This window comes from Oncorhynchus tshawytscha, linkage group LG16 (assembly GCF_018296145.1).
Source record: "Oncorhynchus tshawytscha isolate Ot180627B linkage group LG16, Otsh_v2.0, whole genome shotgun sequence".
Classification (NCBI taxonomy): domain Eukaryota; kingdom Metazoa; phylum Chordata; class Actinopteri; order Salmoniformes; family Salmonidae; genus Oncorhynchus; species Oncorhynchus tshawytscha.
Genome location: NC_056444.1, coordinates 69,071,274 through 69,096,555, shown reverse-complemented (window position 1 = coordinate 69,096,555; position 25,282 = coordinate 69,071,274).

Genomic DNA, 25,282 nt, shown 5'->3' with positions numbered 1-25,282 from the left:
TCATTAACATACTGTACGGCCTCAGAGGGCTGTGGAAAGTTAGCCAGCTGAATGGAGGTAAATGTTTTGGGTTTCTTATTCTTTGAGGCAATTCCTCCGCTAGGGATGCTGTGCAAACTACAAAAGGAGGATGTAAGGCCGTTCCGCAGGTTCCAACACCTCTATTTCTACTGCCTCAATTTACAAACATGTTATGCAATTAAATCACTTAATTTACATTCAAGCTAATTCATCTTGGTAATTTCTGTAGAAATTTCTGTTGAATGGAGAGAAAATATATCTCTTAATTTATCTGAAACAGCTATTCATTTGTAAAGGTAGTGGTGCCTAATGAGTCCAGGACACAGCCCATAGCGCCACTTATGATGCTACCATGAGTGTTTGGAGCAAGGTAGTGAGTCCATTAGGCACAGCCATTTATAATTCACCTCTATTTTCCTTACTGGGTTAGTGGTGCAACAAGCCATCATCCCCTCATACTGTTTTATTATATTGGCTCTGTCATGTACTGTATCACATTGTTTTATAATAAACATTATATACTCTACAGTACAGTCACTACAGATGTAGGATCTTCATTTCAGACAGTTTGTTACAGCAGGAAAATAATCCTGCCAAATAGGAAATGTGAATTATTATGTGGATAATTATAATTTATGGACATTTTTTGTAGGGGTTGCAACATTTTTCATTAGGGCAAATCAAGGCTGACATTTTAAAGTGGAATTTACAAACTTTAGAAGCCTTTTTAAACTTATAATACACTACAAGTTTGCATTTCCTGCAGTGCAGGTAACTTCTCAGCAACAAAAGATCCTACATCTGTATATGGGCACAAAAATAAGTGACTTAATAAATAGTTGATAAGTGACTCACCAGTGTATTGGACAAGTAGAATCAGAATGACAGTTTATCCAACAATATCACACACAGAGAGAATGATGAATGATGTTGTCTCGGGTGGTGTGAAAATAAATAAATAAAACCAAACTACAACAAACAAATAAATAAATAATTGTTATATATAACGCTCTCCGATGCCATACAAACCATTTCATCTGCTGTAAAGAGAAACTGATCAGCCCTAGCACAGAGATGAAGGTTGAGGAGACAATATTTCTTACTTTTTTGAGGACTCCCGGCTCAACATTAAAGGAGTGAATGGGCTTTAACAGCTTCCACTGCCACTGTATATCAAATGCAAGTTGGCAGATAGTTCACTATATCACTCATGCCCTATTTGGCTTGTGTCTGCCTGTTGTGTGTGTGTCTCGGTGCGTGTGCTCGATTTTGTTGTCCACAGGCAACTAACTGTACAATAAGTGGGGCAATTAAGTGAGAAAGGCAGAAAGAAGCGAATATGTTCGTATCTCTCTTTGACGGATTAGATCATTTATGCTAATAACATCTCCACCAGCTCCAGTCTGCCTAAAGATGATAGCAGACCCATCGTTCTCCCTCTGAAAAATCCTTTTCATACTGTTTCTCAACAAATTGCAAGAAGACAGCTGCATGGAAATGAATGAATATCTCTCAGACAGAGCACAGACAGAATTGTCTGTTCCTCACCTATCAATATATAATGGTAACTCTTACTTACACTCACTCATACTGTGAGCCCCTTTTGTAGTTTGGAAAGGAAGGAGTACTTAATGGATGTATAAACATGAATAACAACACATACCCAGTGATATTTTGAAGATTAGAAACATTTTAGAAATAAATTATACAACAAACACAATTCTACATAGCCCAAGGTGTGATCAAACTTAGATGGAAAGCAATTGTTTTGCAGTGGAAAAAAATCTCCACCTCCATCCTGTTGTCTCTGAGAAATTGCTCCTCATCAAATCAAATCAAATAATATAGCCTGATGCATGCTTATAACCTAGCTGCATGCTTATAACCTAGCTGCATGCTTACAACCTAGCTGCATGCTTACAACCTAGCTGCATGCTTACAAACTAGCTGCATGCTTACAAACTAGCTGCATGCTTACAACCTAGCTGCATGCTTACAAACTAGCTGCATGTTTACAACCTAGATGCATGCTTACAAACTAGCTGCAAGCTTACAACCTGGCTGCATGCTTACAACCTAGCTGCATGCTTACAACCTAGCTGTATGCTTACAACCTAGCTGCATGCTTACAACCTAGCTGCATGCTTACAACCTAGCTGCATGCTTACAAACTAGCTGCATGCTTACAACCTAGCTGGATGCTTACAAACTAGCTGCATGCTTACAACCTAGCTGCATGCTTACAACCTAGCTGCATGCTTACAACCTAGCTACATGCTTACAACCTAGCTGCATGCTTACAACCTAGCTACATGCTTACAACCTAGCTGCATGGTTACAACCTAGCTGCATTCTTACAACCTAGCTGCATGCTTACAACCTAGCTGTATGCTTACAAACTAGCTGCATGCTTACAACCTAGCTGCATGCTTACAACCTAGCTACATGCTTACAACCTAGCTGCATGCTTACAACCTAGCTGCATGCTTACAAACTAGCTGCATGCTTACAACCTAGCTGCATGCTTACAACCTAGCTGCATGCTTACAGCCTAGCCACATACTTACAACCTAGCTGCATGCTTACAACCTAGCTATATGCTTACAACCTCTTTCTCCCTCTTCCTCTCTTTCTTCTGCTCTCTCTCTCTCCCTCCCCACGCTCGCTCTTTCTCTCTCCCTCCCTCCCCCTTTCTCTCTCCCCCTCTCCCCCTCTCACTCTCTCACTCCTGCTCTACCCCTCTCTCTCCCTCCTCCCCTCTCTATCCCCCATCCCCCTTCTCTCTCCCTCCCCCTCTCCTCCTGTCTCTCACCCCACACTCACAGTCTGTTCTTTTACCTCAACAGCCTCTATCAGAGAGAACACAACCCAGGAACATATGAGAATATTAAATGTGATGAAAGACTGATGTTTCTTAATACCATTCAAGCTGAAGCTCAGTACACAGTTCTAGTGGGATAAATTCCTTTATCGTATTGTGGATGAGGAGGGAATAACTGGCCGTGCAGAGCAGGGTTCTTCCATGATGGCAGATCAATAAATAACACTGGTGACAGTAGGACCAATAAAGAATATGCAATCTCCAACATTTGGGAGGTAGCTTGCTGCCCACAACCACGCACAGTAAGGAACTCTGTTATTGTCATCCACTGAGACAAATGTGCTATTAACTTCCAAGGACAAGGTAACTTTATTGTCTTAAAGAGTACTGGGGAAAAAGAATGGAAAGCGTGATGAAAAACACATTTTCTTAATGTCATCTTTTCAAAGAGCTGTAATTGTGAATGGAGAGATGCTTGGATTGGACTTAATATAATAGATCTGATTGTTCGTCTCCATCCCAAATAAGTCATTATTATTCATAAACATTTCCTTATAGGCAAACCTAATTAACCCAGAACTTTCCAAAGGAATGATGCTGAAGCACCCTGGTGCCATTAAAAACATCTAAAGATCTAAATTTGTATTCTGCTTCCCTTTCTATAGTGGTAATTAAATATGAATTATAATAGTCATCATTGCACCTTGCTCTAAGTTATCTCTAAATGATTGTTCCAGTAATCTTACTCGAAATGAATTGGGTTAATTAATCATGAACAGTCCCTCCCCCACTTCCCCTCCTCCATCCCCAAAAAGGCATTGCAGGTTTTTTCATATTATGTTCCATGGAAACGGTCATACCACTGGATAATAGACTGTCGCTTTCAATTTGTACCCCAACCCCAAAATAGGAGCAACTGCATTAATGTGATGCTATCAGTCTGATTGAAATTAGACAACAAATGAGAATATTTACATATAACCAGCATGGATGAAGTCGATTGGCCCAATAGACTAAACACAGACCCCTAAATGTTTATTGTGTCGTCCCCAAAAAGTGTTCATTCCAGTTGCTCATTTGTCTGTGTGAGCAACACCTGTTTGCTTTAGGAGATAAACAAAGACATGTGGCCCTTGTTGCCAAAAACTGAGCCCTTTCATTAATAAAATGAAGGAATCTGCAACCAAGCAAAAAAAAATCATCAGGCAACATTGAAGCAGGCGTCTTTTTTCTCCTCTTATGTGTTTCCCTTCCCACCTGCTTGTCAGAAAGGTGAGGATCAATTTCCCAAGGATTAGGCGGCCTGTGGAAAATGATTGCTTTTTCTAATACTTAGCAAAAAACATATTTCCAGTGGTCTTTGTTACTCTCAACATTTTCTCAAATGAGCAAAACACAGACGAGCAGCATTGATGCCTTTGCGAACTTCACCTTGGGACCAGTCGTCATTTGCATATATATTGAGAGCATACGTTTTTGGTTTATAATAGTCACCATTCTGGGGTAGGAGTGGAAGGTGGGGGCGGGTGGCAGGCATTCTGTTATGAGGCCCCCCACTGGGCACAGAAGTCATTTCGATGTCTAGTTTTCATTTACATTTGGTTGAGTTGTCAACTAACGTGAATTCAACGTGAATTTTTACATTTTTAAGTCAACATGTCATTGGATTTAGGTTCAAATCTGTGTGAAAAAAATACGAAATTCCCTTAAATTGATGATTTTTTAATAGATTTTTTATATCCAATCAGTTTTCCATGTTGATTCAACATCATCACATATAATTGTTTTGATGAAATAACACAGAAACGATGTTGATCCAACCAGTTTTTGCCTAGTGTGCTTGTCCGCAAACAAAACTGCGAGATAGGCAGGCGATAATAACGGTGCTAGGAAATCCTGACACACTCTGGTGTTGCTCTTTTGCTGCACACTCTCTTCAACCCCAACAGATAGGCTAAGCAGAGCTCTGTATATAATGATGAGGTGCTTCCCAACAGGCACACACTGGTTGAATCAACGTTGTTGATTCAATTACGTTGAACCAACGTGGAATCGATGTTAAATTGTCGTCTGTGCCTAGTGGTTTGTGTCTCCGCGTTAACAATGGGATTCGTTGTCCACAGAGCGGAACGGCGGTTGTTATTTGAATATATTTTTGAATATTTAATGAGGGGTTTTGACTTGTATTCAATGGAGAGAGAGTGAGATGCTAGCCTCATGAATATGCATAGTTTGTCTCAAATTTCAACAGGGACCACTCCGATGTAAATAGTTTTTTTCTCAACTTGCCAGGATGTCACGTGAATCACACATATCAAAACACTCGTAACAACCTACACATTATGAAACTTCTATTAGATCAAATAAGCCTAACGTACCAAAATAGCAATTAATTTTAATCTTGACTAAATTTGACACTCATTCTCGCCCATAAAAAAACTCCTCACTTGCTTAAAAAGTAATGATCTGCTTAACATAAATTTGTGGGATTTTGTTTTGGTACTGTGCTGTTTAGCCCTACTATACTTTACGTTTTGCTTGTATTTGTTGTTTTTTCAGTGTTCTTTGAATAAAGTAAGATGTACCTACCACGCTGCACCTTGGTCCGATCCTTCCATCGACGAGCGTAACACCTATGTTAAAAGTGTTTCAAAAAGTATGAAATGTTTCTTAGGTATTACGTCTGTGTTAAAAGATGCTTAGAATGTTTAAAAGACCAAAAAGCGATTGTGATTGTGATTGTGTTTGGGAAATAGAGATAAACATGGTTTTTAAAAGGTAGTGGCAATACTGTATTTCATTCAGTACAGAAATGTGTAGGCTTAACTTACCCTGTCCCATGGCTGAACTTACCCTGTCCCATGGCTGAACTTACCCTGTCCCATGTCTTAACTTACCTTGTCCCATGGCTGAACCTACCCTGTCCCATGGCTGAACCTACCCTGTCCCATGGCTGAACTTACCCCATACCCAGTGTAAGTTGTGTCAAGAGACCACTTTTTTATGTCAAGCTTTGTTTTCAAAACTGTAATGTTTATGTGAATTCTGATTATTTACAGGGATACAGAACGTCCTGAAATACAGGTATATGTAGATATCTTTGTTAGGAAGAATATGATATTTCCCTTGACGGAGTGATGCTGAATATAAAACAACTTACACCACTCTCCCCTATCCCTGAAAGGGTAGATTTGGCCAGAAAATATATTTATAGTTATATTCATGAAACCACATTTCATTAAAAGTCATACCATTGTATGATGTATATTCATGGTTTATTTATGTACCTGTAGACTACTGTACATAACATTATACATTACAAATAAAATTACGTTCTTTACTTTGAGATTTGGGCAACCATACATGTTTTGCAGTGCACATCGGTGCGTGTGTAAGTGTGTGTGGGCATTCATAGGCCTACATTTGTGTGTTTGTGTTAAGGCTCTCGTTTGTGAAATGACCGGACCAAGGTGCAGCCTGGTAGGCGTACATCATTCTTTTTGTTGATGACACCAAAAGAAAAATAACAGCGACAAAAACGAAAGCACACAGTTCTGTAAGGCAAAATAAACTATACAGAAAACAAGATCCCACAAAATCCAAAAGGAAAATGACAACCTATATATGAGACAACGATAGACAGCTGCCTCTGATTGGGAACCATACTCAGCCAAAAACACAAAGAAATAGAAAACATAGATTTTCCCACCCGAGTCACACCCTGACCTAACCAAACATAGAGAATAATAAGGATCACTAAGGTCGGCGTGACAGTTTGAGCGTATGTCAAAGGGCATGCAGCTTTTCTGCAGACACACACCGACGATGCAGCTGGCAGTCAGAGTCGAGGGATGGCTGTGTTCACTGTGTTGCTACCTGGAATTATGTCCAAGTTGGAAATCTTACAGAAGGCAGTGGATTCTGGGTCACCCTTTATATACGGTGCATAAAAGCTGCCTCCCTCCCGTCTGCTGTCTACTCCATCCAGAATGGCTGTAGAGCACAGACTGAACAACACAAGAAACAATATGTAGGTGTTCAGTCTCCATTAATCACTTTCACAGTTATGTCAGATATATACATTTTATAACTTTCCTCTTGTAGTGGGAAAGTGGTGTAGAAGATTTCCTTGAATTCTTCCTTCCTTCCAAAAATATTTGTGATGCATTTTCATATTCCCTCAACACACTCCACTCCACTGTTTGATATGTTATTCTAGAATCTGACCAACCAACATCAATGGCTGCCCAAATGAGGAATGACAACAGTCCTGTATAATTGCCTGATACATTAATCAGATAAGGCACCTGTCAAAACAGGCGACATTCTCTGTGGAACCACCTCCCTCCCAATGGGCCTGTTCTGAAGGACTGAGTTGCTATTGGTAATGACAACTCCGTAAGTCGTAAGTCTGTCCCCTCTGGGTTAGGGATGAGAGAGAGCCCCATACATTTAGTCCTCTTCTCCAATCCATCCCTATTAAGATAATGCATCAAACAGACATTTTAATTTGAAGTTCATTTTCTCCTCAAGGGTTTGTAAATGTCTGTGAGAGATGAAACAGCTAACCTATCATTTGCAACATTGAATGGCCATTGGTATTATATTTTTGGTTCATTCTGACATACAGTGCCTTGCGAAAGTATTCGGCCCCCTTGAACTTTGCGACCTTTTGCCACATTTCAGGCTTCAAACATAAAGATATAAAACTGTATTTTTTTGTGAAGAATCAACAACAAGTGGGACACAATCATGAAGTGGAACGACATTTATTGGTATATTTCAAACTTTTTTAACAAATCAAAAACTGAAAAATTGGGCGTGCAAAATTATTCAGCCCCTTTACTTTCAGTGCAGCAAACTCTCTCCAGAAGTTCAGTGAGGATCTCTGAATGATCCAATGTTGACCTAAATGACTAATGATGATAAATACAATCCACCTGTGTGTAATCAAGTCTCCGTATATATGCACCTGCACTGTGATAGTCTCAGAGGTCCGTTAAAAGCGCAGAGAGCATCATGAAGAACAAGGAACACACCAGGCAGGTCCGAGATACTGTTGTGAAGAAGTTTAAATCCGGATTTGGATACAAAAAGATTTCCCAAGCTTTAAACATCCCAAGGAGCACTGTGCAAGCGATAATATTGAAATGGAAGGAGTATCAGACCACTGCAAATCTACCAAGACCTGGCCGTCCCTCTAAACCTTCAGCTCATACAAGGAGAAGACTGATCAGAGATGCAGCCAAGAGGCCCATGATCACTCTGGATGAACTGCAGAGATCTACAGCTGAGGTGGGAGACTCTGTCCATAGGACAACAATCAGTCGTATATTGCACAAATCTGGCCTTTATGGAAGAGTGGCAAGAAGAAAGCCATTTCTTAAAGATATCCATAAAAAGTGCAGTTTAAAGTTTGCCACAAGCCACCTGGGAGACACACCAAATATGTGGAAGAAGGTGCTCTGGTCAGATGAAACCAAAATTGAACTTTTTGGCAACAATGCAAAACGTTATGTTTGGCGTAAAAGCAACACAGCTCATCACCCTGACCACACCATCCCCACTGTCAAACATGGTGGTGGCAGCATCATGGTTTGGGCCTGCTTTTCTTCAGCAGGGACAGGGAAGATGGTTAAAATTGATGGGAAGATGGATGGAGCCAAATACAGGACCATTCTGGAAGAAAACCTGATGGAGTCTGCAAAAGACCTGAGACTGGGACGGAGATTTGTCTTCCAACAAGACAATGATCCAAAACATAAAGCAAAATCGACAATGGAATGGTTCAAAAATAAACATATCCAGGTGTTAGAATGACCAAGTCAAAGTCCAGACCTGAATCCAATCGAGAATCTGTGGAAAGAACTGAAAATTGCTGTTCACAAATGCTCTCCATCCAACCTCACTGAGCTCGAGCTGTTTTGCAAGGAGGAATGGGAAAAAATGTCAGTCTCTTGATGTGCAAAACTGATAGAGACATACCCCAAGCGATTTACAGCTGTAATCGCAGCAAAAGGTGGCGCTACAAAGTATTAACTTAAGGGGGCTGAATAATTTTGCACGCCCAATTTTTCAGTTTTTGATTTGTTAAAAAAGTTTGAAATATCCAATAAATGTCGTTCCACTTCATGATTGTGCCCCACTTGTTGTTGATTCTTCACAAAAAAATACAGTTTTATATCTTTATGTTTGAAGCCTGAAATGTGGCAAAAGGTCGCAAAGTTCAAGGGGGCCGAATACTTTCGCAAGGCACTGTACATCATTTCACTCAGGCATTGTTTATGCCTTTTAGATAGACGCTTTAAAACTTAATGTAAATACTACAGCCAATAATGGTTCTCTCCATATGGACTCATGGGTGAATGGCGGGAATTTGTTGTTCAATGGTAACCTCCTCAATAATTAGGACACGAAACCACTAGATCACAACCTCTTTGGACATAAGAGTTTTTGTAAGGCTATAGCCAAGTTGTTTTAGAATTTCTATCTTATGTACAGATGTAGGATTTTAATTTTTAATATTGTCACACTTTTGTTGCTGAGAATTTTCCTGGACGGCAGAAAATGCAAACTGCACGTAATTTCCACTTTAAAATGTCAGACTTGATTTACCCGAAGGAAAAATGTATCAACCCAGACAAAAATTTGATTAATTATAATCCACATAATTATACACATTTCCTGTTGCTGCAGGATTATTTTCCTGCTGTAGAAAACTGGCTCAAATTAAGATTCTACATCTGTATGATTACACAGAAGTGGCCATAAGTTTAGGTCTGGGTTCAATCAGATCAAGCTTTAACTGGCGGTAGTTGACACACACATAGCTGATGCATTGTCTGTGTCTGTGGTGAAACTGCGTTGGAGCTGTCAAATCATTGAGCAGCTGCTCTTGTAATCTTTGTCTCGAAGCCACACTCACGTTAGAAGTTCTGAAATTAAAAAGTGTAGGCTATAAAGAATTAATGACACTCAAATTTAAGGCTGCATGGGATTTCTCTTAATGTGACTCCTTGCAGCCAATTGCAATGTCCGCTTTAGGTATACTGCCGGGAGCCGCTTGTGTATTTGACAGCTCTAATGCAGTTCCACCTCCGACACCGTCAAAACATCTGCTATGCGGATTTCGGGTAAAGTGACTCTGATTGATTCGGGCCCTTAGTTAAACCAGATATTCTCACCAAAAACAAACAATGATGATTCATTGATATTTCACAAAGAAACCAATTATACAGAATAATGGAAACTCCCTCCCTGACTATAACAAGACCTCATCTCTCAGCTGTTATAGGGTACGGTGCACCCAGAGACCTCTGTTACCAACAGCTTGGGTGACGTTAACGTGTGTGAAATTAACACACATGCCTGCCAGCGGTGCCTTGGTGCACGCTGGGCTCAACACCTGCCCATGTTCAGCTGCTACCGCCACAGTCCACCGCATGTACAGTTGAAGTCGGAAGTTTACATACACCTTAGCAAATTACATTTAAACTCAGATAATCACAATTCCTGTCATTTAATCCTAGTAAAAATTCCCTGTTTTAGGTCAGTTAGGATCACCACTTTATTTTAAGAATGTGAAATGTCAGAATAATAGTAGATAGAATGATTTATTTCAGCTTTTATTTCTTTCATCACATTCCCAGTGGGTCAGAAGTTTACATACGCAGAATTTGAATTTGGTAGCATTGCCTTTAAATAGTTTAACTTTGGTCAAACATTTTGGGTAGCCTTCCACAAGCTTCCCACAATAAGTTGGGTGAATTTTGCCCCATTCCTCCCGACAGAGCGGGTGTAACTGAGTCAGGTTTGTAGGCCTCCTTGCTCGCACACGCTTTTTCAGTTCTGCCCACAAATTCTCTATAGGATTGAGGTCAGGACTTTGTGATGGCCACTCCAATACCTTGACTTTGTTGTCCTTAAGCCATTTTGTCACAAATTTGGAAGTATGCCTGGGGTCATTGTCCATTTGGAAGACCCATTTGCGACCAAGCTTTCACTTCCTGAATGATGTCTTGAGATGTTGCTTCAATACTTCCACATAATTTTCCCTCCTCATGATGCCATCTATTTTGTGAAGTGTACCAGTCCCTCCTGCAGCAAAGCACCCCCACAGCATGATGCTGCCACCCCTGTGCTTCATGGTTGGGATGGTGTTCTTTGGCTTGCAAGCCTCCCCCTTTTTCCTCCAAACATAACGATGGTCATTATGGCCAAACAGTTCAATTTTTGTTTCATCAGACCAGAGGACATTTCTCCAAAAAGTACGATCTTTGTCCCCATGTGCAGTTGCAAACCGTAGTCTGGCTTTTTTATGGCGGTTTTGGAGCAGTGGCTTCTTCCTTGCTGAGCGGCCTTTCAGGTTATGTCGATATAGGACTCGTCTTACTGTGGATATAGATACTATTGTACTTGTTTCCTCCAGCATCTTCACAAGGTCCTTTGCTGTTGTTCTGGGATTGATTTGCACTTTTCGCATCAAAGTACGTTCATCTCTAGGAGGCAAAACGCGTCTCCTTCCTGGGGGGTATGACGGCTGCGCGGTCCCATGGTGTTCATTCTTGCGTACTATTGTTTGTACAGATGAACGTGGTACCTTAAAGTGTTTGGCAATTGCTCCCAAGGATGAACCAGACTTGTGAAGGTCTACAATTCCTTTTCTGAGGTCTTGGCTGATTTCTTTGATTTTCCCATGATGTCAAGCAAAGAGGCACCGAGTTTGAAGGTAGGCCTTGAAATACATCCACAGGTACACCTCCAATTGACTCAAATGATGTCAATTAGCCTATCAGAAACTTTTAAAGACATGACATAATTTTCTGGAATTTTCCAAGCTGTTTAAAGGCACAGTCAACTTAACTTCTGACCCATTGGAATTGTGATACAGTGAATTATAAATGAAATAATCTGTCTGTAAACAATTGTTGGAAAAAATACTTTTATCATGCACAAAGTAGATGTCCTAACCGACTTGCCAAAACTGTACTTTATTAACAAGAAATGTGTGAAGTGTTTGAAAATCGAGTTTTAATGACTCCAACCTACGTGTATATAAACTTCTGACTTCAACTGTACATAATAAACAGACCCGTCCTTATCACTGGATCTCCATTAGAGGGGACTACAGTCATCTGAATCCAGACTACCTGGGACCAGGGACAAAGGAGGGTATTGTAAAGGCAAATGGTAATGGTTTTTACTATAGTAACTGACAGCACACTGAGGTTCTGAATTAGACCAAGGGCCTGATGTTATTACGTCCCCTGGAGGGCCAAGAGCTTGTCTCTCTCCTTCATGATGACTACAGTGGAAAACCAGGTCAGTGCTCAAATCGTCATGCTCTTTGCCCTCATCACTCTGATCCTCTCTATACGCTCCATTCAGACTGCAAAGGAACGAAGGAGAGATGATTGTTATAGTCTCATTTAGGCGAGAATATCTTGCAATGCTAACCCATACTTTCACTGTATAGGGGTGGATATTTATTTAGCACATTTTCCCACATTGTCCTACTATAGCACTGCTCCTGCAGTAGCCTGCAGCAACAATCACACTCTACTACAGTGTTCAGCCGAAACAACAGGCTACAGGGAGTAAGTAAGGGGGGTGTTTTTAATCAGTGAACCCTGGCTGCATCCCTCTTCGTCAATACATCCTGCCCTCTCAGGGATCCTTGAGTTCACAGCCCAGACCAGGCCCGGAGGGAAGAGCTCAAGACAAAGACAACACCATTTCCCACAGGCCTAAACGACTGAGGAGATGCCATTGGGCGCCCGTTGATAAATTACTCTCGTCTGTCCGCATGAGAAAACAGGGATTCTCAGTAATTGCATATTTCCCAGAATTCCCACTAATTGCAGTTGTGACATGTGGGGTCTGCGGTGCAGTGAGCCAGCCTGGTCTCTGGGCCTTGGTTGTCAGTGATGTGTTAAACTAAACAGCTGAACTCTCACCTGCCCCCTGAGTAGAGGAGTGGAAGATGTGCAGAGAGAGGCCTGTAGTAGAGGAGGCTAATAAATTGCACAGTGGCACAAAACATCAGCAGGGCAGCCATGGAGTCAGAGGCGCAGAGTGCCCAGTGTATCCTGCCAGACAGACAGACACATGCAGCAGACCCATTAAGGCCTCTGAAATGGGCATGGAGAGATTGTCTTGGTGACACTGATTAAGGACAGCCAGAAGCTACTGCATGCCCCCCCCCCATCCATGATTGGATGTATACTGAACTCTAAAGTATAGATGTAACCCGTTAATATATTGTGACAAATTGTGTTTTAAGGTCTCTCACACAGAATTAAATAGAATATAGGATCTCTAGCATCTCTCACATGAGATCTGTGGGTGGCGTAGGCATTACTTCCAACACTTTACTCATCCTTCTTTCACACTAATTCCATTTTCATAATAAAATATAATTCCCTTTGCTCTGTTACATGCATACTGGCACATTTATATGTACAATTTTTTAAAATCTATCTATTAGGATACTGAAAACATACTGTAATGTGTGCAGTTGCACTGATAGCACCAGAGGTTAGATTATGGAACATGTTAGAGTATGGAACGTGTACATGCTACATCTTTAAAAATATGGTGATAATGATGTGGGATCTGTTGAAAACAGATTTCTCACAGGTTTCTCAACAGAGTGTTGTCTTGGTTCACCAACATAATGGGGGGGATCAGTGATGGAGGAAGGCAGATCTCATCAGGACTTCTGGCACACTGCGATACCATGGGGTGGCCTGCTGAATTATACAGAGGGGTTGTACAACTACATTTTAATCCACTCATGTTTCAGGCCTGATAAAAGGATTCTCTCCATCTCTTTCTGTTTAATTCACACTATCATCAATCAAATGTGTCCCTCCTCCTCCCCTGGGTTTGAGGGCCTACTGTGGATAGGCTGGGGGTCCCCTGAGGGGGTTAGGGACTGGGGCATGACGGACTGGTCACAGATGCTACAGAAATTAAAATGCAAAAGTCTGTATACATGTGCAAGGTGCTCAGTGTCTCAGACGAGCTCGTTTACAACAAGCACAACATAGGGCATTTAGGACGCTTTTGTTTGTAGAAAATCTCTCAGACAGCTATGATTTTAGGAATTAGTAGATTTATGAAATACGAATCACATAATAAAGCAATAAAACAATAAAAAAAATGTTTAGCTTGGCTACAAGTGTGTAAAATTCCCTGTATAGAAAATATACTGGTTTTGTTTCTAACAATTGTCAGGAATGCATACTGACAGCAGCAGCCAGAGGCTACAGTAGGTCAGCAGGTCAGCATCTGAACAAAAATAGAAAATAAAGGATAAACATAATACCTTTATAGCCTACGTAGGTATACTCCCACACAACAACAAAGCATTGCAGAAACCAACCACATTTAATCCTCATTGGATCTTAAACCACGTCAATATGATAATGTATTTTTTCCCCTCATCTTTAATGTGAACTAAAGTTATTGTATGATTCCCCAGTTCTGGTTATTAGTTAACGAGATAATAACATGAATGTTTGATGGGCAGTAAATAATTCAGTACCTTTGTGTTCGTCTGTGGTTCACTACCAGTTCTGATTGAGTCACTTCATGGCATCTTTTGTGGATGGAGGGTCCTTCAGCCTAAATGACACTTGGCCAAATAACACTTAAGTACCTGCTCAATATTTTAACAGGCTGGCCATGAAAGAAGGCTTGGGAATGGAATGGCATGGCTGGTGGATTGTGTCTTTGTTAAGCCACAGCAACTGTAGAGTAGAGCACCATTCATGTCATTTAGAGTCTCTGGGCTGACCTATCACTCAACAACACGCATCACTGTCCAGGCACTATGGTTTAAACTCCATGCTCACACCAGGTACAGTTACTTAAGTTTGACACAATGACTAATGATGAGAAAAAAAATATTGTGAAATTGTACCACAAAAACATGGGTCATTCTGACCCTGTAAAAGCCTCTTTTGGAGAAAGAAATTATATATCCATGTGACATGTGGTTTGAATAGTATTTTTCTCTTCATTTGTTATATCAACTCTATTTTCATATACATAATTAAGAATTGAATTGATTGACACCTGTTTCATTTTCTTTTGTTGATTGTTCTTGGGTTGAAGTTGTATGTGTTTTTATACTTGGATTATTTTCATCTTGACAAAACTTCTCAAATACTGTATTAGAAATGGTAACATCAGAATATACAAATCACAGATTTAATGAAAATATCAAAAACCAAATTGTGAGTTGCTACACCAATTTGAGTAATCAAATCGGTCAAAATTGTGTTTTCAAAATCATTCCCAATTGGGTGTGGAGACTGCTATTGTAGAGTATTTGATGAACGTTCCGTTGATGAGAAAATTAACTTATGTACACTTCATTATAAACCCAGCAGACCTCAAGGACCCAGTCTTTATTAATCCAGGACCAGATGTCAGCCAGCCACAGCCCCAATTAATCTCCACGTCTTGTAACACACCCCTAGAAGAAACAAAACAAAAAACCATTGGGTCCATATGAGTAGGAGGACAGAGAGTCAGAGAGAGTGAGTGGGAAGCGAGGGTGAGAGATGCTATCCAGGGAGCACGGGGTCTGGCTGGCGAGCCTGCACAAGGGGAGATAAGAAGGGGGTGGCTGGGCTGTGGTGGAGCCTGGGTCACAGAGGGGAGGCTGGGGTTATTCATGGCCTTGCCGTGAAAGCTTGAGAAGATTACCCAGGGCCTGGCTGGCAGTGATACTGAGGGAGCGGACAGGCAGAGTAGAGGGGGGCCTCATCTCACCCCCTTTGTTCCCATCCATCTGCTTGGATCTCACAATGGCTCATAGGGACAGGGGAATGGAGGGGTAGAAGGGGGCAGAGGGGGGTGGGGTGGAAGAGATAGGGGAGAACGAATGAGGACTCAAGCACACGGCTTGTTGAGATTGAATGAATAGTGCTGCAGCTGACAAGCTCTGACATACTACATTGGGAGAGGCGATGGAGGCGGGTGTTTACATTGTCTTTTTCCGGGCCAGTAATGGGCCGGCAGCTCCTCTTCACTCTGTATAATCAGTGCTTTGGATAGACTTAGACGCCTCTTCAAACCATGATAAATAAACCACTCCAAAACCTTTGCGACCATGAGGACAGCATTTGTCTGTGATTGTGTTGACCACCGTATTCATCTTGTTGAGTAATGATCAGATGATAAAGGTGTTGTGTCCTATGAAATGTTGTCCAGACAGACTATACTTATGTACACAACAAAAGGGTTTTGTCCTTTGATTATGTTCCACTTGTAGAATAGCAGACAGGTTTAAAGCGGAAAGCATTAATGTTAGGAAGGGAGTTTATAGTTGTCACGTTGCATTGACAATGGGATGGAATATGAATTTGGTAATATCTCATGACTAAGTTCATTAGTTATGAAATATGGAAATGTATTACTGCTGTGGTCTATGGCTGGATGGTTGCCAAGAGGAATGTGCATGTATATGTGTGTATAGGTATTAATGCCTTTGTGGTGAGCTTGTTTTTTGCTCTTACAACCCTTTGGAACTTTAATGTAATCATTTTAAGGAGATGATAACTCATCATGAGCTGCCACTGTACTTTACTTCATGACTCACTGAATATATTTGTATTTTTATTTATTTATTTAACCTTTATTTAACTAGGCAAGTCAGTTAAGAACAAATTCTTATTTACAATGACAACCTACCAAAAGGCAAAAGGCCTCCTGCAGGGACGGGGGCTGGGATTAAAAATAAATAATAATAATAATAATATGGGACTAAACACACATCACGACAAGAGAGACTACACAATGCTATATGAAGAGAGACCTAAGACAACAACATAGCAAGGCAACAACACACGACAACACAGCATGGTAGCAACATAACATGACAACAACATAGTAGCAAACACAACATAGCAGCAGCACAACATGGTAGCAGCACAACATGGTAGCAGCACAAAACCTAGTACAAACATTATTGGGCACCTACAACAACACAAAGGGCAAAAAAGGTAGAGACAACAATGGAATCATCACGCAAAGCAGCCACAAGTGTCAGTAAGACTGTGCATGATTGAGTCTTTGATTGAAAAGAGCAGAGATGTTCTATTGCTGAGGATAACGACATCGTCCTTATGAAAAGTGTGATCTCTGATAAAATGTTATATTGCTGTTGCAGTCAAATCTTATTGTTATTAAAATAATCTAATCTTACATTATTAAAATATATAATTCAAATCAATTCCCATTGTCTCATTTTACATAACTGTATTTTTAACAAAGTGTGTTTCCCAAATTTAAGGAGAAATGTGTATTTTGGAACATTAAAGGGTAGTTATCTCTACAAGGGAACCTCAATAGAGACTATTGGCTATTCAAACCCCCAAAACACAGGATGCTTGTCCCACACAACCTTTCTGAAAAAGTTCTGACATTAAGGTCAACACATCTTTTGATTGTCCTCAGTGTAACTGTGTGAATGTACAGTACCAGTCAAAAGTTTGTACACACCTACTAATTCAAGGGTTTTTCTTTATTTTTTTTACTATTTTCTACATTGTAGAATAATAGTGAAGACATCAAACTACGAAATAACACATATGGAATCATTTAGTAACCAAAAAAGTGTTAAACAAATATATTTTATTTTAAAATATATATATTTTAGATTCTTCAAAGTAGCCACCCTTTGTCTTGACGGCAGCTTTGCATACTCTTGGCATTCTCTCAACCAGCTTCACCTGGAATGATTTTCCAACAGCCTTGAAGGAGTTCCCACATATGTTGAACACTTGTTGGCTGCTTTTCCTTCACTCTGCAGTCCAACTCATCCCAAACCATCTCAATTGGGTTGAGGTTGGGTGATTGTGGAGGCCAGGTCATCTGATGTTGCACTCCATCACTTTCCTTCTTGGTCAAATAGCCCTTACACAGCCTGGAGGTGGGTTGGGTCATTGTCCTGTTGAAAAACAAATGATTGTCCCACTAAGCGCAAACCAGATGGGATGGCGTATCACTGCAGAATGCTGTGGTAGCCATGCTGGTTAAGTGTACCTTGAATTCTAAATGAATCACCGACAGTGTCACCAGCAAAACACCCCCACACCATCACACCTCCTCCTCCATGCTTCATGGTGGGAACTACACATATGGAGATCATCCATTCACCTACTCTGTGTCTCACAAAGACACGGCGGTTGGAACTAAAAATCTCAAATTTGGACTCATCAGACCAAAGGACAGATTTCCACCAGTCTAATGTCCATTGCTCGTGTCTCTTGGCCCAAGCAAGTCTCTTCTTATTATTGGTGTCCTTTAGTAGTGGTTTCTTTGCAGCAAATCGACTATGAAGGCCTGATTCACACAGTCTCCTCTGAACAGTTTAATGTTGTGATGTGTCTGTTACTTGAACTCCGTGAAGCATTTATTTGGGCTGCAATTTCTGAGGCTGGTGACTCTAATGAACATATCCTAATGAACTTTACCTATGTGGCAGTCCTCATGAGAGACAGTGTCATCATAACACTTGATGGTTTTTGCAAATGCACTTGAGGAGACTCTAAAAGTTCTTAAAATGTCTTAAAATAATGATGGACTGACATTTCTATTTACTTATTTGATCTGTTCTTGCCATAATATGGACATGGTCTTTTAACACATAGGGCTACCTTCTGTATACAACCCCTACCTTGTCACAACACAACTGGTTGGCTCAAATGCATTAAGAAGTAAAGAAATTCCACAAATGAACCTTTAACAAGGCACACCTGTTAATTGAAATGCATTCCAGGTGACTACCTCATGAAGCTGGTTGAGAGAATTCCAAGAGTTTGCAAAACTGTCATCAAGGCAAAGGGTGGCTACTTTGAAGAATTTAAAATCTAAAATATATTTGTATTTGTTTTACACTTTTTTGGTTACTACATAATTCCATGTGTTATTTCATAGTTTTGATGTCTTCACTATTATTATACACTGTAGAAAATAGCAAAACTAAAGAAAAACCCTTGAATGAGTACGTGTGTCCAAACTTTTGACTGGTACTGTATGCATAGCCCTTGGACAATACATTGCTGAAATATGAATAGCAGTTCAATTACTTGGGCCCACATGGAGTTAGGTGCTCCTAGAAGAATGGCCTCTCCTTGTGTAACACCTATCATGTGCCTGTGTGTGCACCTCCCAGCAATCCTTCTCAAAGCATATTCTATTCTCTCAGCAGTGAATAGGCACAGATGTAGGATCTTAATTTGAGCCAGTTTGCTACAGCAAGAAAATAATCCTACAGCAACAGGAAATGTGAATTATTATGTGGATAATAATTAATCATAATTTTTGTAGGGGTTGATACATTTTTAGAAAGAAAAATCAAGAAATTACAAACTTCAGAAGCCTTTTTTAACCTCAAATACACTAAAAATGTTAAATGTCCTGCATTGCAGGAAAGTTCTCCTGCAGCAGGGTGATCAAATTAAGATCATAGATCTGTATTGAGGGGACAAGTGGCAGGCTAATGAGACAATGTGAAATTATGTGTTGTTGTTAAATGATATCCTTACATATTTTGACAGATATGACATTGTGCCGTTCATTATTGAACTCGATCAAAATATATTTTCAAGATTCATTGTCATGTACACCGTAAGGCTTGCTAACAAATAAACACATTACATAAATCATTTCACATTAATTGTAATTACTGAGAAGTTGAGTCAGAGCGAGGAAAAGTCTATATTCCTGTTTTGTTTCTACCCTTCTCTAAGGTGTCCAAACAGCAAAAATAAATTTTTATCACAAAATAAGCAAATGGTGTGCGTTTACACAGGCAGCCCAATTCAGATCTTTTTCCACCAATAACTGGTCTTTTGACCAATCAGACCAAATCCTTTGCCAAAAATTTGGCAAAATATTAGTATTGGGCTGCCTGTGTAAACACAGCCACGGTGTTGGAGAAACATCTCTCTGTCCCAGAAGAGTGTTCACTGAGATGTTCCCAAAAGAATCCCTCCCATCAGAAACCACCGGTGTGACTGCCTGTGCCTGGCACTGACAGATAAACAGTAGACATATGGCCAGTTTCCCATCATCTGCTCTGCTATTTACAGCCCAGTAGTCTGTCACTTATGACACCTCCAAGGAGAGAGGATGACACCTGTTTGAATTCTCAATCAAAGGACTTATCTCCTCTTACACAGATTTATGAAGTCGGATAGTTGGAGTAGATTTTCTAATACAGTAATGCTGTCTTGTAAAGTAGTATTTATCAGTTTTGCAGTGCACCCATAGGGCTGGCTTGTTAAGCCAATTAACCACAATAATTATATAAAAAATATTAATCTGTTGAGTTTATTGAGTGGGTCCTCAACCCTGACTTTTTATTTTGGTTTGGATTTTCCTTCATTCTTATCCTGCACTGTGATCCTTCCACTTCAAAGGATCCTTCCAGAGCCAAACATATGTTTTGTTTAGGCTTGAGTCTGTGGCCTATAGGAGAAGATGCCATAGAGCAGCATGGCCTGGATGTGGAATGCTCTTTTGTAAGTGTTCTGAAATTCCTTCACCCTCCAAATGCTATAAGATAAGAGTGGCAGGTAGCCACAATGAAAGAACATAGAGTAGAAAGACAGTAACAAGGGAATGGGGGTATATCGTGGATCAGAGGGATTAGTTGTTAAGAGGGAGAAGGAGGAATAAAGGGAGAGGGAGAGATGGAGGGAGAGGAAGAGGGAGAGAAAGAGGGAGAGGAAGGGGAGAGGGGGAGAGAAACAGGGAGAAGGAGAGGAAGGAGAGGGAGAGAGGGAGAAGAAGGGGGAACAGGGAGAGGGAGGGGGGAGGAGGAAGGAGAGGGGGAGAGAGGGAGAAGAAGGGGAAGAGGGGAGAAGAGGGAAGGGGAGTAGAGGCAGGGAGAAGGAGGGAGAGAGGGTGAGGGGGAGAGGCAGGGAGAAGGAGAGGAAGAGAGGGGGAGAGGCAGGGAGAAGGAGGGGGAGAGAGGGAGAGGAAGGGGGAGAGGCAGGAAGAAGGTGAAGGAGAGAGGGAGAGGGAGATGAGATGCAGTGAGAAAGAGAGGGAGAGAGTGTGAAAAGAAGAGTGTTCTCTGTCTGACCTAAAGGTCATAGTGACAACAGGTTTAATATGATTAATCAGGTCAGGCTAACACACAGCACTTACAGTAATTTGACAGGGCCACACAAACGCAACTGTAATCATCGATTTAGTGTTAAAATTACTTACCCTTGTCCAGGTCATGATCTTAATCATCTGTATGGATAAAGTTCCTTAGCATCATTGTTGTGATAATAATCAACAGACTTTTCCACCAGTTTCACGCAGTTTTAAAGACATTCAACAAGACTTGGCTAAGCATTTCACTGTAAGGTCTACTACACCTGTTGTATTTGGCGAATGTGACAAATCAAGTGTAATTTGATTTTGATTTTAATCCACACAAGAGTAATCTTGTTTTAGGCCTGAAGACCGGAGCTAACGTCTAGGCTTTAGCTCAGCAGGCAAACACTGTCTTGTGGCACACCAGAGACCCAGGTTTGAACACAGTCAGTCACATCCAGTCAGTCACATCAGCACAGTATGAGTTAAAAACCTGTGATAAACTAAGTAGAACCCATCTCTCAGGTTTAGAGTGTCCCCCTCAGGCCACAGTGTGCTGAGTCAGATGCCAGTGACAAGGTCTTCCAGCCCTCCCTGCCTTCACCTCTCTCTGACAACTGAATTATTCATAAAGGCCAGAAAGACGTTGTTAGGGGCCTGGCTGCTAATTTCTCAATGGGGTTGTTGGCTGTCCTCACGGTATTTGCCAGAATGCATATTTGGGAGGCTCGGATTCAAATGACTTGTCAAGATCTCCCCCAATGATTTTTATTATCTATCCATCATCATACACAGAGTTCAAAATGTGGTCTATACATGCTGTGGAAGAAAACAGGATCAAGTTAAACTGTTACATAAACTGATAGGGCATTAACTCTTACATGTACAGTATACTACTCTCAAGGACATTGTGCCTGATCTGCTGGACGGTGTGTATCTAGGCCCTGTACTGTAGATTTATTGAGTGCACTCTCTCTCCACTGGATTCATCCAGCAACAGCAGCACAGGTCACTTTAAGGGTTGGGGACTTTGCCAATTGTCGTCAACAAAGAGAGTGTGCTTGTGTTGTTGTCCTTTCATTGCTGGTACCAAGCCTTAGGGGTATGCAGAGGTCAACTTAGCATATGACATTCTTTCCTGCACCCTATATCTATCAAAATAATTAAGTAAATCATAGTAAAGTGAGGGCAACAGCCATGCAATATCCATAGACAAACATTGGCAGTAGAATGGCCTTACTGAAGAGCTCACTGACTTAACGTGGCACATCATAGGATGCCACCTTTCCAACAAGTCAGTTCGTCACATTTCTGCCCTGCTAGTGCTGCCCCGGGCAACTGTAAGTGCTGTTATTGTGAAGTGGAAATGTCTAGGAGCAACAACAGCTCAGCCTCAAAGTGGTAAGCCACACAAGCTCACAGAACGGGACTGCCGAAAGCTGAAGCGCATAACGTGTAAAAATTGTCTGTCCTCGGTTGCAACACTCACTACCGAGTTCCAAACTGCCTCTGGAAACAACATCAGCACAATAACTGTTCTTCGGAAGCTTCATAAAATGTGTTTCCATTCCCGAGCAGCCGCACACAAGCCTAAGATCACCATGCGCAATGCCAAGCGTCGGTTGGAGTGGTGTTAAGCTCGCCGCCATTGGATTCTGGAGCAGTGGAAATGCACTCTCTGGAGTGATGAATCACATTTCACCATCTGACAATCCGACGGACGAATCTGGATTTGGCGGATGCAAGGAGAACATTACCTGCCCCAATGCATAGTGCCAACTGTAAAGTTTAGTGGAGGAGGAATAATGGTCTGGGGTTGTTTTTAATGGTTGGGGCTAGGCCCCTTAGTTCCAGTGAGGGGAAATCTTAACACTACATCATATAATGGCATTCTAGACGATTCTGTGCTTCCAACTTTGTGGCAACAGTTTGGGCCTCAAAAATGCTCTTGTGGCTAGGTGGAAGCAAGTCCCCGCGGCAATGTTTCAACATCTAGTGGAAAGCCTTCCCAGAAGAATGGAGGCTGTTATAGCAGCAAAGGGGGGACCAATTGCATATTAATGCCCATGATTTTGGAATGAGAATTTCAACGAGCAGGTATCCACATACTTTTGGTCATGTAGTGTACTTTGTTTCTCATCATGAATCATTCTGCGTAGAGAAATAATGATGCAGGAATTAAGGAGACCGATCTATGAATAAATGAAGAACATAAATAATAAAACCTTGAAAAGACCACCACTTCTTATTGACTGCTCAACGTCCTCTGTTGTCCTCTGTTGGATACCAGGTATCAAAGTTCATCATTTCAATCAGAAAGCTGAAGACCACCCTTGAACTGAGTCCAAATAAAAGCTTTCGTCATTGTTCTGGACATTAATGCAAAGCACCCCCATCCTCTACAGTGGTCTGGTGGATAAATCATCACCTGTGGTCTTGTCCTCTTACCCTTTTAGAAGCGTCATACATGCAACTGTCCAAAACAACAGCCAAGCCCTTTTGGATCCTTGGTGAAATATTGTAACATTCAAAGACCTATACATTTCCTTGGAGGTGACACAAACACAGCACTTCACATTCAGAGCAAACCTTACAACACAGCCCCATCAAAAACCTGTACCAATGAACGTTAACGTAGGCGGAGATGATAACACCAGCAGGTGCTCAAGGACAAATAGGTAAACGCTGCATCAGCATAAAATAAATCAGTTATGCAATGTATGCTACTGTTTTGCCATTTTTCAGATGTCTCACTATTTTTTTTAAGGTTACATTTGACATTAATAAAGAGGGACTTTGTTGGCAGCATTGGAATGGATGTCTAAGTATTTTTCCCCTGACCACCTCTGTTTGTGCTAATTACAGTCTCTGCATGTTACCACCTTTATTTACTGCCTTCACCCACTTCAGACTTCAGTTTAATAACTAGGAGTGGGAGAGATCTTAACCCTAAGGGAGGACCATCAAAGCCTATCCAACCCCCTTCTCACGCACGCACCCACCCCCTCTTTTCTCTATCTCTTCTCTCTTTCTCTGTCTCTCCTTCCCTCCCCCGCCCTCTCATTCTATCGCTCTCTGTCTCTCTGCAGCAGATGGACCACCCCGAGGCAAGGCCATGAGGAGAGGGACCTGTGAGAAGGTGGTACTGCCATATGATGAATGAGATCAGGTGTGCTTCAACACAAAGATGCCTCCTGCTCTTTTCTAGTATACATGTTAGCCCCCAGACAAACTCCTGTGAGACGCAAATGACAGTGGCATCTGTGGCAGAAAATGACCCAACTACTGAAAATCTGGATAATTACATACTGTAGAGAGACCATTTGTTGCAGATAGAATCACTGTTGCACATTCAGCTGCTGCACACAGGGACACTTGTTGCCCCTTAGCAATAAACATATCTTTTCTAGGAAAGTGGGGCAGTTGGGAATAGTTCATGTTAAATTGCATACATTTGTCATTCATTAAACCGAGAGCTGCCAGTCATATATCTCTGATGCCAATCCAGTCCCAGATCCATAAATATGTTTTCATATGGCTGAAGGTCAATTGAAAATTTGTTTACACATATTATCATCAATCAGTAAGTACAATATAAACAAGAATGTAGCCTAGCCCATATGTATTCTAAGAACAGCTACCAGTATCTCTCCTTTGAAATGTAGTCAATCATTACCCAACTGTAAGCTCACCAGCTGAGGCATTTCACTGTAACCTATATAGCTAATATTACTATGATGGCCTGGTTGAGGACATATTATTTTGCACCTGACTTTTAGCAGAGAATTTGTTTGTTTACAGCACCAATAGAGCAGCAGATATTATGCAAATACGATATACAGCTACACCTGACTGTAATCATGTCTTCTCTCTGTGATGCCACTCTGGCATGTGGGTCAGACTCATCAGACAAGCCCCCTGCCACTGTGGCTTCAAATATCAACCAAGGTGGTCTCCCCTTTATCTTCTATTTTCTCCCCCTGCGCTGGTGAACACAATAATAGCCTTGCTATGTTCATGTGCGCTCCATGTTAGCACTGTGGCTGTCAAAGGCCATCAAGCCCCTTTAAAGAATGGCAGCTCTCTGAAGTTGCCTCTTTCTGGAGCGGCCATTTTCCACACACAAATGGGCTAGCTCAGCCTCTCCCTGGCTTGGCAACCTCCAGCAGTTGGTGCTCGAGGGAAAGGGGAGGGATACTGGAGTGGAGAGGGCTCTCAGTGTTAAAGGGAGGGTCGACATTAACATAATCATCTCCCTAAAGCAACATCCAATATTGTTGCAACAAACAATACCTTGCTGGACCCCTCAGAGTAGGCCTCATTAAATTCAAT